This window comes from Lissotriton helveticus, chromosome 6, assembly GCF_964261635.1.
Source record: "Lissotriton helveticus chromosome 6, aLisHel1.1, whole genome shotgun sequence".
Taxonomy (NCBI): domain Eukaryota; kingdom Metazoa; phylum Chordata; class Amphibia; order Caudata; family Salamandridae; genus Lissotriton; species Lissotriton helveticus.
The window spans coordinates 285,263,796-285,278,558 of NC_136067.1; the positions used below are offsets into that span (position 1 = coordinate 285,263,796).

At 45.4% G+C, this 14,763-nt stretch overlaps 1 protein-coding gene and 1 long non-coding RNA gene across 6 annotated transcripts in view; one reads left to right on the plus strand and one right to left on the minus strand.

The window, feature by feature from the left end:
• LDAH (lipid droplet associated hydrolase) overlaps nt 1-14,763 on the plus strand; it is a 1,444,635-nt gene that overhangs the window by 873,233 nt on the left and 556,639 nt on the right. The window lies entirely within an intron of this gene.
• Nucleotides 1-14,763, minus strand: part of LOC144762506 (uncharacterized) — a 305,326-nt gene that overhangs the window by 232,670 nt on the left and 57,893 nt on the right. Inside the window, exons 2-5 of one of the 2 annotated variants that reach the window (XR_013596102.1) lie at nt 14,576-14,715; nt 14,391-14,474; nt 14,198-14,301; nt 13,784-13,863 (exon numbers count right to left, since the gene is read on the minus strand). This is a non-coding gene — a long non-coding RNA (uncharacterized LOC144762506). Of the gene's footprint in view, nt 1-13,783; nt 13,864-14,197; nt 14,302-14,390; nt 14,475-14,575; nt 14,716-14,763 lie in introns of those variants that run through there. The other variant, XR_013596101.1, reaches the window with a different exon arrangement.

Sequence of the window (14,763 nt, forward strand, 5' to 3'; positions counted from 1 at the left end):
AGAGGGCACTGTCTTCTAAGCCGGTGAAGCTGGGTCTGACGGGACCGACGAAACATGCCGTGAAAATCTGGCATGATGCCACGTGCTCTCTGGGGTGGAAAGACAAACTGACACTTGCGACCCCAGTTTTTGATTTGGAACGATTAGGTAAGCTGTGGAAAACAAAGGGATTTGATAAATGGGAGTTGATAGGAATTTCAACTGTGGGGGACATGTGGGGCCAGCGGAGGATCAAATCATTCGAAGAAATTCAGATAGAATTTGAGCTTTCAGGAGCGGAATATTTCCGCTATATGCAAATTCGTCATTCATTAATGGCCGCTCTGCCTCTAGAGGAGGAGCTACTGGAGGCATCGCCTCTTGAGGATAGAATCTTAGATGGTCATCTCCCTGACAAGACGATCTCCCTGATCTATAAGAAATTAATCAATAACAGGGCGGATCTACTTAAGGAACTAAGGGTTAAGTGACAAGAGATGGGATAGAATTGGATGATGAAGATTGGCAATCAGTTGTATCCTCTCCAAAAATGGTTGCTATACCTTGAAGGCTGCGACTTGTACAGTTAAAGATTTTACACAGGGTCTATCAGCCTGATTCATGTACATGCCGTTTTGCGTGTCCCTAATAGCGAATCATAGCGATTCGCTATTGAGGACACGCAAAACGGCATTCATGTAGGAATTGCTACTTAAATAGCGATTCCTACATGTTCTTTATTTGCGAGTAGCAATTTGCTACTCGCAAATACTCCCCATTCATTCCTATGGGCCAAGAGGCCCATAGGAATGAATGGGGATTTGCGAGTAGCAATTTGCTACTCGCAACTAAGATAGCGATTTTAAGGGTGCCAGGGGTGTCCAAAGGACGCCCTGTAGCACCCCTAAAATGCACTTTTGGACAGGTGTTGCGCACACACATGTCCAAAGGACATGTGTGTGTGCTACATGCAACTTTGAAAAATGCTTTTAAAAGCATTTTTCTGAGTTTTTGCTATTTACCGACAGGTCTGACCTGTCGGTAAATAGCGGCCCCAAAAGTCCAAAATCGCTATTTTGTTTTGTGTCATGAATAGCATTTGAGGAATCTCTATTAGAGATTCCTTAAATTCCATTCCACGCAAATATGCGAATTCTTACATAGCGATTTTTGCATTTGGTATCATGAATACCAAATGCAAAAATCGCACTCGCAAAGGGCCAGATTCTCAGAATCTGGCCCTTTGCGAGTGCAATTTACCTACATGAATCAGGCTGTATGTCACTGGCCCCCGCCTAGTGCTGATGGGGTTGTCGGAAGATGGATTGTGTCGACGTAAATGTGGCTTAGAGGGTACTTTTTCACATATCCTTTGGGAATGCTGTTATATAGCTGAGTATTGGGGTAAGATTCATGATACTATTCGGGAGGTCACGGGGGTCTCTTTGTTGCCGGAGGCGCGGAGATGCCTTCTCAATATATGGGAACCTACTGATCTAAACAATGTTATGTTATGTTATGTTATGTTATGGACATTTATTCGGCGCACAGCTGCCCCAGCAAAGGGGCGTCCTGGCGCCTGACAAGGTAACCAACACAACACAACTAAAAAGACAGCAGACTAGAAAGGAACAGGCTTAAGAAAATAAAAAAGTCTTGATGGCCCTACGAAATAAAAAGAGATTATCAGACGCACGTATCTTTAAAGGAAGAGAATTCCAAAGGGCCACAGCCCGAACTCGAAATGAGCGGCCTCCAGCTCGGCTAAGCTTGAACCGAGGGACAACTGCGAGAGCCTGGCCTAAGGATCTCAGGGCGCGGGCAGGGACATAAGGCGTCAAGAGATTCGTAAGAATCGGAGCCGACAAGCCCTTAAAGATTTTATAGGACAAACAGAGCACTTTAAACTGAATCCTCTGCTTGACTGGGAGCCAATGCAGAGACTTCAGAGTATTGGCAGCGGAGCAAAACCTGGGCAGACCAACCACAGCTCTGGCTGCCGCGTTCTGCACCCGTTGCAGACGTGTAATTTCAGCTTGGTTCACCCCTACCAAAAGAGAACTGGCATAATCCAGCCGAGAGATCACAGTCGCCTGCAACACCAGTTGCCTGGTTGCGGCATCAAAAAACTTCAAGGCTGGTCTTAGTCCTCGCAAAATGCCAAAACAACTGGCGGCCGTTCTCTTGGTATGGGAGACAAAGCTAAGGGCGGGATCTAGCCACACACCAAGATTTTTTGTCTCCATTGCCGGAGTCGGGGTAGGTCCCAATTCCGGAGGCCACCAAATGTCGCCCCATAGTTCCGATTTCTTGCCGATGACCATAATCTCAGTTTTTTTTGCGTTCAACTGGAGATGGTTGGGATTCATCCAGCTGGCAAGCGCCCTCAGCCCATTCTGGAACCTAGGGGCATCGAAGTCAGAGTCCCCGCTGAGCGTGACCGCCAGCTGAGTGTCGTCAGCATATGAGACCATAGTCAGGCCCCACTGTCTGAAGACATCCGCCAGCGGCCTCACGTACAGATTGAATAACGTGGGGCTCAGCGAGGATCCCTGGGGGACCCCCTGGTCCAGCGGATGGAATTTGGACTGATGGGGTGGAATGGCTACGCAAAAAGTACGATCGGCAAGAAAGGAACGGAACCACTGGAGGGCAGTCCCTGTGATACCAGCTTCTTCCAGGCGCTGGAGAAGAATATTATGAGAGACGGTGTCAAAGGCGGCGCTAAGATCTAATAAAACAAGCGCCGCCGTTTGACCCGAATCTAACACCATGCGCAGATGTTCCACCATATAAAGAAGAGCTGTCTCCGTGCTGTGGTCAGCACGGAAGCCATTCTGCGTAGGGTCTAAGATGTTTGCCCGCAAAAGGTGGTCAGAAAGGACTCTGTTCACATGTGCCTCCACGACTTACGCCGGCCACGGGAGAAGCGATATCGGGCGGTGGTTCTCTGGTTTAAGAGGATCTAAACCAGGCTTCTTCAAAATGGGCGTAACCACGGCATGCTTCCAATTAACAGGAACCATACCAGTGGAAAGCGAAAGGTTAATCAGGGAGCGCACCGGCAAAAAATCGATAGACAACGGGTCCCTAAAAGGAGCTGGTCTCAACGGATCTGCCGGAGAACCGGACTTAATATGTTGGGCCAGTTGATTAAAACTCTCAGACGATAGGCAAGGGAGAGTATGCAAAGCCATGTGTTCCTCGGGCCTAAGGGAAGGTCCGACATCCAGTGTGGAAGTGGAAAAAATAACGGCGGATGACTTGGACCTTCTCCACGAAGAAATTCGCCAAGGCCTCACACTGTGCAACCGAACCCAAATCATTAATAGGGGCTTTTTTTGCCATCAGATCTTTGAGAGCCTTAAAGATCGCTTTGGAAGGGTTAAGGCTGTTGCGGAACTCGAAGGAGTAAAAAGCCGCACGCGCTCTGCAGACCGCTCGATGGTAAGATTTGATAGTGGCGAGATATGACACTTTTTTACCAGTGTCATAGGCTTTCCGCCACTCTCTTTCAGCGCGCCTGCACGCACTCTTTAAAGTACGTAAAGAGCCATCGTACCAGGGACTAGGGTCCCTTGAGCAACATTTGCACAGACACAGTGGACCACACTGGGCTATATGATAGCGAAAAGAAATATTGCCCAACAATGGGGTGCTGAGTTACCCCCCAACCTCGAAAACTGGAAAAAGGACTTAGACTGGAGTATGTTCCGAGAAAAAACTGTGTACATGGCAAGAGGGCATCCCAAAAAATGGGCCTTAATTTGGAATCAATGGAATTGATATAGAGGAGAGATTTGTGTACCACCTAGAAATTCAATCTTTGAAGTTCCCTCATCCCCGTGAAGCTTTTGACAAGTGTGTACTTCGGTTCTACTCCCCCCACCCCACCCCCTTTTACTTTGCAAATGTGCTGCAGATTATAATGTGATTCGTCTGTATTGTGTCTCTCTTTGTTTGATGCCTTGTTTTATAAAAAGAATTATAAAAAAAAGAAAAAAGGGGCAAACAAAGATGAAGTATTCATGTAGTGCCATGAAACTTTCCCTGATTTAAATGTCTGCAAAGTCCAGGCAAACTGCATAATGGAACGCAACTGATTTTGACCATGGTACAAAACAGACACATCATCTTGCATAATATCAACAACAGATTAAACAATATTATCCAATGTGTAAATGCGGGAAGAAAGCGTGTTAATGTTGTTATCTACAACTGCTAGCACTTTTTCTAAATTTGCTTGATCTATTGCCCTAATGCGAGAAGCAGCCTCAATCTGGGACAGTTTCCAAACTTCGTTGTAAATAGCATATATCCATCTTTTCGATCTGCCGGAAGCCGGACCCTTGACAAAATCATTCAGATCAACATTGTCAGTCAATTTAGATAAATTCAGCTTAACTGACTCTAAAGTGGAATGTTTGAGCCAAATCTGACATAATTTGCCTACAGAATAGGTAGTCAGAATGGCCAGTTTCAAAACGGGGATCCACTCTAACCTGAGTATAGCCTTGAGCTAAACCCAGAAAACGATGCTGGCAAGAATCTGCACTTTTGAGCCACAGCAAACAACCCTTAGGATTCAACCTAGATATGTTAAAGGTAGAATTCAATAACAGCGTCTGTAAAGTCCCTAATTGAAAAATTGGTATTATTATCCCAGCCGGAGTATTCCTCTAATTCAGGAAAAGAAGGAGCATTTAATTTTTTAGTGGTAGCCAATCCAAAGCAAGTTGTTTGTGAAATTGTAGAATTCAAAAACAACATATGGTTCGGGATGAGACATGCATGATGCAAAGCCTCAGTGCCTTGCACTTGCCAACTTTTAGAACCCCAAACTGATTTAAGATCAACTGTATCCTTCCACAGTTCATAGCCCCCAAAAGCCAATTGGTCTAGAAAGGACTTCAAATATAATCATTTTGTGTGAGTAAGTCTAACCTTGGAAGTGGACTTCTCGGTCATTTTAAAGTAAAATGCATTGGGATTTGACTGATTAAAATCAGTACAGTAAGTGAACCTCTTTAAAAGAGAAGGGGAGCTGCCTTCAACAGGAGCGGGACAATGTTCCCATTGTGTATAATTACTCATATTCCTCCTGGTGTTAGCCTTATGCAGGTAGTGTATGCCAAAGTGTTGATAACAAAACAAATCACCATAATTTGCGGAATCTAAATACAAATCTTCAGCATCACAGTCAGCATAATATTTCAAATCAGAAAACAAAGCTTCTACGGCCTGAACATCCCAATCATCAGAACGTATATTTTGTTTAACCACATCACCCATAGAAACCCTTAGAACATTTGGGACATGAATAACCTCTGTGCGTCCGTGGATTTGAAATCTAATAGCATCCCACACAATCCCATCTAAGACGGGCCATTCAGCAGTAATATTAACAAAAGCCAGGTCCCTCTTCAATCTATGCGATGAGGAATGGGGTGCCAATGTTCCATTATTGTGTCGAATACATGGTCTTTCTTCAACATAGTGTCCGTTGACAAGACAGAAAAAATAAACCACAAATCCAAATGACATGAACAGGTAAATCGAAAAAAGCACCAACCAAATGTAGGTCCAAGGAGGAATCAAAAAATGTTTTTTAAACCATGTTGCAAAAACAGAAATCTTTGAAGGGGTCTTCGATGTGTTAGAGTCAGTGTCAAATGAAAATCTGGACTCTGTAGCCAAACAAGTTTGCAAATCAGGCATCGATAAGTCAGTGGGGGTAAGTATATTCAGTCTCATCAAGGCGAGCAGCAGGTGGAGAACTCAATAAATGACTGGAAACTGCTGGCATCTCGAGGGCAACGTCAGGCCTGGTATTAGGAGCTGGGGCCAAAACTGAATGTCTCAAAAAAGATGGACAGGAGACCGCTGGTGTCATACTAAGAAGAATCAGCCACGCTGTGTAGTTTGACATTGTCAATGGAGATGTACCTTTTCTCTTTACGACCTGGAAGTGGTGGTAAAATGAATGTTCTTGTGCCCTGCACGCCAAGTACAGGAACTGGAGCTCGATATGAGGGACCAAATTCTTTCTTGTTTTCGATCTTCTCTCGAACCAGTTCTCCAACTCGGGGTAGCCAGCCAACTACCGGAATCTGCAACGCAGCATCAGAAGTGGAGGGCAAGTGTTCCTTAGTTTCTCGTCTCTTGTAGATTCTGTAAAACATGACAATGTTCATCCATGTCAAAGGGGGCAGCAACCACCGCCTAGTTTAGACCTTCAAGGTCCGAGACGAACATTTTGATACCAAAGAGCATTTCATATGGGATCCGCCCACCCAGAGACCTTCTAGGGAGATTATTAAGTGCACGTTGTACGCTATTGAGTTGGGCCAGTCAGTTCCTGCCAGTGCCTATAACCCTAGCTTTCAAAGAGTACTTTAAATCTCGGTTCATTCATTCCACAACACTATTACCCTCAGGTCTGTATGGAGATGAAAACTTGACTTGGACCCCCAACGAACTTATGGCATCCTTGTACGCCTTAGAGGCGAACGCTGGACCCTGATCCGAATGGAAGGTGTCATAGGCGAGAATTCCTAAAAAGATTCGCAGTCTCTTATGACAGTTTGCGAATCAGCGCTGCGGTGTGGCCACACCTAAACAAAGCGTGTGCAAGAATCAACTGCAACTAAGATGTTCTTATACGTAGTATCAGAGGAAAAAGGACCACAGTGATCTAAATAAACACAACCAAGTGGTCTATTAGAAATGTACAACTGTGTCTGGGGCGGACGCGTAGCAATCGAAGGTTTAATCTGCTGACAAATGTCACATTGAAGGACATAATCACGTGTCTGTTTGTACAGTCCCGCCACTAGAAACGTTGTTGTAACTGAGATACAGTAGCCGAAACGCCCGCATGCGCAGACGCAACACCCTCGTGGGCAGCTGTAATCAGTGTGGACCTGTGGTCCGCGTTGGGAATCAACCTTTCACCAACGTCCGGTATTTTCACATACGGAACTTTATCAGGACTTAAATGATAAGAATACTTTGAAGGAAACCCTTTAGGATATTTACTTCCCTTCTCAGTAGTGGCAATTCCTGCCAAGATGTCATCATAAATCTTACTTTTGGAACCTGTAACTGCTGCAACCAAATATGTCGAAACTGCTGTTTTTGCGGCCTCATCGGCCAAACTATTGCCAACAGCGTGTACTCCCACACGCTGATGATCGAGAGTATGAATTACATACACGAGTGGCAATTGCTCTTTGAGTTCAGCCACTCGGACCCAGATCATTTTATGTTTCATTGTGCTACCTTTGGAATCACGAAAATCATTCTGAATCCAAAGAACAGGTCTTCATTGTAAGACTGGACACAGTAGTAAGAATCACTCACAATGAGAGTAGTCACACCAGGATCTGCGTACTCCAATGCATGCATCAGAGCACGGAGCTCTGCCAATTGGGCGGTAAAGTCCCCTAATTTCTGCATATGTACGACATCGGACTTGAATTCATCATTCACCATGGTACCAACCACAATGGCGCAAGCTGAGACGTATGCGTGCTTAGACCCATGCATAACTTGCGCTGAACCATCAGTGTAAATGATACAATGGAAATCTTCCAAAGGCCGCATAGTCAACGGAGCAGGATGAACAAACTTATACTGCAAAAACTCTTGTGACTGGAAGGAGGCATCGAAAATAAACGTGACATCCGGAGATGTCAATGATGCAGCCCATTATATCCACCGTGGGTGCAAAGCTTTAGAATTTGGTACACTGGCTTTCGTCATTTTTTCAGTGTTGTAGGAGTGCGCAGCTGTGCGCATTTCTCCAAGAAGTGAGTGTAGGAGAGTAGGGTCTGTTTCCTATGGTCACCCCCACTTTTTGCTGTGATTTTCTGGTTTTTCGACTTTAGTGTGGCTGTGGGCCTGCTAATCAGACCCACAGCCCAGCTGTTCTCTCTCTAAATTGATACATACCTAATTGGGAATTGGGTCACCTTTGTGAGTTCCTGTATAGTGTACCATAGGTACCCAGGGCATAGGTGCATCCTAGGCCTACAAGGGGCTGCAGCATGTATTATGCCACCCCTGGCTGGCCATCCAAACTGACACCACAGGCTGATCACTTAGCTTGGGCAAGGAGGTGTAATCACCCCTTGCTTAGATATAGTATACCTATATCGACCCTTATATATAGACACATATATAACTATAAGTCACTCCTATGGCCGGCCTTGACAATGCTGAAGGCAGAGTGCTTGGTTTTATGTGAGAGGGTGCTCTAGCATGAGCTGAGCCCCTCTGCAGCTTTCGGAACCATGTCCTTATAGCTGTTCTGTTCTATGATATAGCCATACCATATACTCTTAAGTGCATTATAATCCTCGCTGTTATTGCTAACTTTGGTTTGGCTTCATCAAAACATGTTGTGTAAGGTGTCAAACACTTTGGAATACTACCCGCCCCCGCCAGTTCTGGCGGCAGTTCTGGCGGCAGGGGTAGCATTCCACCCTTCTAGAGGGAGAAGACATGTAGTTACTGCTTTACCTGGTTAAAGTTAAACAGAGCCTCAGCATTACAAAATGGATGCTGCTGCCACAGACACGAGTCTGACCTCCTGCTGCTGGACTAAACTCCGGCAGGGGAGGCCTGGACAATAGCTTTCCTGCCTTGGGAGGTGCTAGCATCTCCCCAGACAGGCTTTTAGTGTATTGGGGCAGGGGGGGGCTGCAAAATGAGACACTGCCTGGGGCACACAAGGTGCTCCATGCATATCCCGGTTCAAACCAGTTGCTGTGGCACTCCAGCCCCACTCTGGCGCCAAACTGGACAAAGAGAAAGGGGTGTAACCACCCCCTTCTCAGGGTCCACCCATAGGAGGGACCTAGCAGGTAATCCAGCCCCTTAGATCAGTATAAAGGTAGGAGCTGTGTCTGGAGACATTAGATTATCCTGGACTGAAACGGAACTCTTGGACCTTCAACGTTCTATACCGACTAGAAGAGTGAAGACTTTGGTCAAGGAGTGACCACCCTGTGCAAACAGGCACCACCAGTAACTTGCCGGTTTGCTTTGTCGACGCTCCTGCCGGAACCCGAAGACTCAGCGACTCAGGAACTGGACTTCCAGACTTCTCCGACTTCGACCCACATCCACAGCAAATTCACAAAAGTCCTGCGCACTCAAATTATAACAACACACAATGTGTAAGTCAATGTTCTGTAGAAATCATCCAACGTTGTAGTAAATTCCGGAGTATAAGTTCTCCATTTTTGCTAAACCGTGCAGCTTCTGAGGCACCCTCGAAGTTGTGCATTGGGGTTTGAGAAGCCCCAGACCCGAGCACCATTTGCACCGAAACTCAGCCCTCCACACTCCACGAGTGCCGCGTGGGGCCTGCTCCTGCATTTCAGCTAGACGCGTCTTCCTGGTTGCTAGCCCGTTGGATAGTTAGCCCTCCGAAGACTTTCTTGTGAAACTGTACTGCTTGCCTGGTTGCTCCGAGCTTGCTCCAGCTTCCCTGCAAAGGAGAAGCTCCCCAGACCTTGCTGGTCTGACCTGAAGCCAATCTTCCCTTCCTGCGTGGATTGTGTTTGCCAAGGCTTGTTGGGTCCAATCCGGATACCGACACCGCAGTCAACTAGATCCTTCGTGGGACAGCTCGAATCCAGCTCCTGGTCATGGTCGACGCCTCCTGGTCCTCGTGGCTGCAGAGACAAGCTTCACCTCTTCACCTGATTGCATCTCGACATCGCCTGGTTCATTCCTGGTTCCTTCCTGGTCACTGGCTAGTGACCCAGACTCTGTCCCCTCTGCTTTCAGGTTCTTCTCATCTTTGATCCACCCTTGGATCCACCCGTACACTTTTCTCCTGGTCGCCTGCAGCACTTATTTGCAGCTCTCCATAGGAAACAGCGACGAAACCCGACACGAAAAATCACCTATGCAACAGGCTTTCCTGGGTGAGGTAACTCGAGTACTCTGGTGCTCCCGTGGGTGTTGACTCTCGAAGTGTCCTAGTTTAAAAGGGTTTTACCGTAGTCCATCCGGAAGTGTCCTTAATCTACTACTTTGTAACTTTTACGTTCCCATTATAACTCGATGGTAACTCGCGACTGTGTTCCCACACTGCATGCGTCTCACGTGGGTCTCCTACTTCCTAACCTTTGGTTCTGTAGAGTAGCCCCAGCGATTCCCTAGGCCCTAGGCCTATTCACTATTCCTGAAGTGGTCCAATTACTTAGTATACGGTTCGTGAGGCCCCTAGGGCAGAATTGTATTTGTGCAACTTATAGTATGCTAAATGAGTAACTTGTAACGTATCTCGAACCCTGACCTCATAAAGAGTGCAGAGGGGTTGTGTTAGTAATAAATACATATATATTTGATATATACCTTGTGTGGTGTCCTTTCATTTGGTATTCAAGGGATTATATACGGTAAAACAGCTGGCTTCACATGCTCTCTGAAGTTTTAGCCTAAGACTGCTGGTCCATGCTACCACTAGGATAGCTGATCTATAAGGTTGACTTTACAACCACCATCATAAGGGTCGTTTAGACTGGTGCAAGGTGCCCACTAGAATAGTGGACAACATATGCCAGGCTAACTTCTCACATTGGTGTGCAGCGGTTGGGATATAAGATATCATTTGAAAGATCACATTAAGGTACCTAGAGGTACATATAAATCAAGTCTTATAATACTTAAGTTCTACTGAACTTAGTTGTTGTAGAGCAAAGGGCCTAGCACACCCTGACTACAACTCCTAGAGAGGTTCTAGTAGATAACACTTAGTGTAGGTAGGTGCACACACACACACATCACTAGAAAATGTCCTTAAGAGGAGAGCCTAGTGTGTCTCTCCCAGCAGAAGTTGACCCTCCCAGGGCACCTTCTCACTATGATACTATGATACATTTACTTTTAATGAACTTAGAAGTTTATGTTCACTCAGGAAACTGAGACAAGGACAGAGTCCAACCCTGAGGAACCTGATAGATCTATTAGTGGAGCATGATACCGAAAAGGCAGCAACCCCAGATCAGACAGGTAGTGGAGTGGGGGGCGGCATCCCTCAACAGAGGATTCCCATGATAACCATCAAGGGGGTACTGATGATGAAGAGGATGATGATCAGGTCCAAGTTGGAGAACTGAACCAGGTCAACCTAAGACTACATGGGGCTGGAGGGGAGAGAATCCAAACCAGGCCCCCAAGTAGGCTTAACACTGAGCACAGAAGGGGGAGATCACTTTCCAGTGAATCCAACCACTCTGGTGACTCAATAGGGTCAGACACCTCAGCAATGGGGAGAATGACTTCCCCTCAGAGAAGAGAGCATAAAGCTAGGATGAGGGAAGTCAAGCTTAGGATCACGAGGCAAGAAATTGCCCTTGCCAAAGAGACCCTGGCTCTTGCTAGAGAGCAAAGGTTGAGTGGATTATATTCCACTGGTGGCAGCAATATCCCTAGGAATAGGGAAGGGTCATATGACCATAGAAACCTAAGTAAGATTGTCCCTCCCTACAAGAGTGGGGATGACAACCACAAGTGGATAACTGCTTTGGAAAGGGCCTGTAAAGTACAACAGGTACCCCAGAGTCAGTGGGCATCCATACTATGGCTCTCCTTTTCAGATAAAGGCAGAGATAAGCTCCTCACAGTTAGTGATGAGGATGCTGACAACTACACTGTCCTGAAGAGTGCTCTGATAGATGGGTTTGGATTAACCACTGAGCAGTATAGGTTGCTGTTCAGAGACACCCAGAAGACACAGACTCAGGACTGGACTGACTTTGTAGATTGTGCCACTAAGGCTCTGGAAGGCTGGTTACTGGGCAGTAAGGTCAAAGACTATACAGGATTGTATCATTTGATTATGAGAAAACAAATTCTTAATAATTGTCAGAACCAGTTATTGCATCAACACCTGATTGACTCTGATCTGACCTCTCCCCAAGAATTGGGAAAGAAGGCAGACAAATGGGTCAGAACCAGGGTGAAGCAGAAGATACAGAACCAAGGTGGCGATCAGAAGAAGCAAGACCAAAAGGGTGGGGAGAAAGCAAAAGACCAGAAGTCTTCGCCAGGTCCCCAAAAAGCTTCTAATGAGGGGGGTTCCAAGAAATCCAAAAAGAAAGAAGGTCCGAAGAAACCATGGTGTAATTTTTGTAAGGTTAATACTCACTGGACCAGTGAGTGCACCAAGAAGGAGGCAGCTCCAGCCACCATTGCCCCTAAGGCAACTGTTCCCCCTAGTACAGCTAATAGTGGTGGTTCTCAACAGAAGGGTGTAGTAGGGTTAACCCTGGGAACTGAGATGGATTCTGGCCTAGTCAGAATACCAACTCAAGCTGTTCTTGTCTGTGATGTGGACATGGCTATGCCCTCTACTGTGAGCCCCAGTAACTTGGGCAAGTACAGACAGACTCCTTTGATTAACAATAAAGTGGCTCGGGCCTACAGGGACACATGTGCCAGTGTCATCATGGTGACACCTAACTTTGTGGACCCTGGACAGTTTATACTAGGTGAGAATTACCTAGTGACCAATGCAAGCTATGTCACTACCACCCATAGTATGGCAATTGTTAATTTCTCCTGGGGAGGGGTAACTGGCCTCAAAAGAGTTGTTGTTAGTTCAGACCTCCCTGTAGAATGTTTGTTGGGCAATGATCTGGAATCTTCAGTCTGGTCTGAAGTGGAGTATAGGACTCATGCAGCGATGCTAGGTATATCAGCACATGTTCTTGTTGTGACCAGGTCACAGGCCAAAAAGTGCAAAACTGAATAGGCCCTGGATCCTGAAACTATGGACCAGTTCCCTACCAAGAGAAAGAGCAGTAGGGTTAAGGCAGTGCCTTCCCCCTTGCCTCAGGATGAGGATCAGTCCTCCAAGGAAACTGACTGGGAGACCCAAGAAGGAACTGTCATAGAAGAGCTTGAGCCTGATCAGGTTGAGTTTCTTGGGACAGGGGGACCTTCAAGGGCAGACCTGAGGCAAGCGCAATTGGACTGCCCCTCTCTTGAACCCCTCAGACAGCAAGCGGCTGCTGGGAATGCTACAGGTACCCATAGAGTGTATTGGGATGAAGGGCTCCTTTATTCAGAGGCTAGAGACCCCAAGCCTGGTGCTTCCAGGAGGTTGGTCATACCTTTGGCATTCAGGGGCTTCCTTCTTACCTTAGCCCATGATATTCCCTTAGCAGGACATCTTGGCCAGAACAAGACTTGGGACAGGCCACACATGTCAGAAGATACCAAGGAGTTTTGTCGCTCCTGTGTCACCTGCCAAGCCAGTGGCAGATCAGGTGGCACCACAATGGCCCCCCTAATACCACTACCTGTGGTAGGGGTTCCCTTTGAAAGAGTTGGGATAGACATTGTTGGACCAATGGATCCCCTGGGCACAGGTTTATTCTGGTGGTAGTGGATCATGTTTTTAAACACAAAAAGGAGGTGCCCTCAAATCCAATAAGGGACGGGGTATAGTTTGAATCAAAACAAAACAGGTCCCTATTTCAGGATCTAAAGTATCGCTCTGAGATCACTACCGTCTGCTATAGTAAAACATATAAGAGGCAGTATGTAACAGTTACCTGAGTATGAATAAAAGCCCAAGTTAAGTGGACAAACTAATCTCCATAGGGAACAAACAGATTCACATTCTAATAAAAAACATATATGTACACAAAAACGTCAGGGGAGCACTGTCAGCTTCAATACACAAGAAACTGATCCATTATTAAAAAAAGATCAGATATTTATTCTTAAAAAACAAGGCTTAGCCTTATACACAATACATAAATAACACAATATACAGTACATTCGTAGAAAAACCATTAAAAGTCGACGCAGCATTTCGGTGCTTGTGCGGATGTGACACCTTCTTCAGGACGGTTTTCTCTACAGAAGAAATACATATATTAAAAATACTAAATATACAGGCTCACTACTAATACTGACGTTAAGTGTTGTTGTAGTACAAAAAACAATTCGGTCTAGGTACTTCATAATATAAAAAACATTACATACCCTCAATCATTTATATAGAATCATTGATATCTCTTGGAGTGCCATATTACGTCTAAAAAAGTACGGCTACTTTTCATAAACTAATTGCACCCTCTCATATATTCATGTTATTTGCTATTATCACTTACAATTGTAGTGACCAGCATCATATTAATTATTTGTCCATCAAGTTAAGAAATATCAATTGTGTAGGTAAACCACATACCTCTAGTCTCTGGGGGCTAGTCTTTAGTATTGTTTAAAAAGGACAAAGCTGTTTAATCAATTGCGCTGTTGTCAATTCTCGACGTTAGTCTTAGAGTAATCCACCTATATCAAAACACATAAATACATTTCTTAGAGTAATAGTAATATCTAATCAATGGACTCGAACTTTAGAGCATTTTCAAGAGCCGTACCTGTAGATAGTCCCTCATGGATAAGGAGGAAGCTGTGCAAGTGATGACCACCGTGTATATATTTTCGTGATAATATAGACAACACTAGATGGACAGAAATACAAGATTTCGTTTACATAGTATACTCTCTACTACCCCGATGTCTTTTAGTGAAAACCAAAAGGATTTTTTAGATCAATCTCTACCTTGTTATGGGGTATTAAGCGTGGTCCTATACTGGGATCTGGCAGTACATTAATCTCATGCTGCATACGAGCTTCGGGTGGCTGGCTTCTTTTTCTTTGTTATGCCCAAACCGTATGTTTCTTAACTTTCATAAAACGGTCTACAGGAAAAAAACAGGATGGTATTATTATGTTTTATATTCTGTTTG